This window comes from Lactuca saligna, chromosome 1, assembly GCF_052625555.1.
Source record: "Lactuca saligna cultivar CGN05327 chromosome 1, ASM5262555v1, whole genome shotgun sequence".
In the NCBI taxonomy this organism is placed as follows: Eukaryota; Viridiplantae; Streptophyta; class Magnoliopsida; order Asterales; family Asteraceae; genus Lactuca; species Lactuca saligna.
In genome coordinates, this window is record NC_136417.1 from 155,085,344 (window position 1) to 155,086,783 (window position 1,440).

The following is a 1,440-nucleotide window of genomic DNA, read 5'->3' on the forward strand; positions in this document are numbered from 1 at the left end:
TTGTTGAGATAGGACCTGTTCTGTGTAAAACAAGCAGCCGAAATAGCGTCAGCCCAAAAATAAAGAGGTAAGGAAGCGAAACTTAGCATAGTTCGGGCAGCTTCACACAAAGATCGGTTTCGTCTTTCGACTATTCTGTTCTGTTGCGGTGTGTAGGGAGCTGAGAAATTATGACTAATTCCCTTTTCTGCGAGAAATTCTTCAAGCTCCCTGTTCTTGAATTCGAGACCATTCTCTCTTCTGATGTTGCGAACAACCTTCTTGAGCTGTACTTCAATTTGCTTGATAAACATTTTCAGCTTTTGAGTCGCTTCAGATTTGAGCTTTAGAAAGAACACCCATGTAAATCGTGAAAAGTCATCAACGATAACAAGAATATACTTGCTACCACCGATGCTTTCAATAGATGAAGGACCACACAAATCGATATGATGTAATTCGAGTGGTTCAACAACTTTTGTGTTGATTATAGATGGGTGACTTTGACGACTCTGCTTCCCTATTTCGCATGCAGCACACAAATGATCTCTGTCAAACTTGAGCAATGGAAGGCCCCTAACATGACCTCCAGTAACAAGACGGTTGATGTCTTTAAAATTAAGATGAGATAATCTTCGGTGCCACAACCAGCTTTTGTCGGATTGAGCTTTTGACAACAAGCATATAGCTGGGTTTCCTTTGATGGGTTTAAGGTTTAAGGGAAACATTTCACCCTTTCGCTCTGACTTGAGAATCACTTTCTTTGACTTTTTCTCTATGATTTCAAAACCTTCATCATCGAACGAGACTTTGAGACCTATACCTCCAACAAGCTGAGATACACTAATGAGGTTGTGTTGGAGTCCTTCCACATAAGCCACCTTTCTTATAGAAAAGTCTCCATTTGTTATCATCCCATATCCCTTTATGGTGCCGAATGAATTGTTTCCAAACTTGATGTTGCCACCATTTGCAAGAGATCTGTATTCCCTAAGCTCCTCTTTCCTCCCTGTCATGTGACGTGAGCAGCCACTATCGATGTACCATTCTTCATCGAACTGCTCGTCACTTATAACCTGCAAAAATTAGACAGATTTAGGAACCCAAACTTTCTTGGGTCCACGTGAGCTTTGCATGGGAACGGGAACAATAAGAGAGACATCAACAAGATAAGTTCGTTTTATAAGAGTTGTTTCATCTTTCCTTTTAATGGTAAAAACTTTTATTTTGTTAGGATTGGATGAGTTAGGTTTGGACTCTGGTTGGGATTCATTGACCTTTTTCTTCCACTTTTGCTCAGCTGACGAATGAGATTTTTGAAAGCAAGAGAAATCAGCTTTAGAGTAAGACGGAGACGAATCGGTGGGAGTAGAAGAATTATGAGACCGAGAAGAGGAATTAGAAGAACGAGAAGAATTTGAACAAGAGGGTTTGGATTGAGAGAAGTTCCGGGCTTGAGAC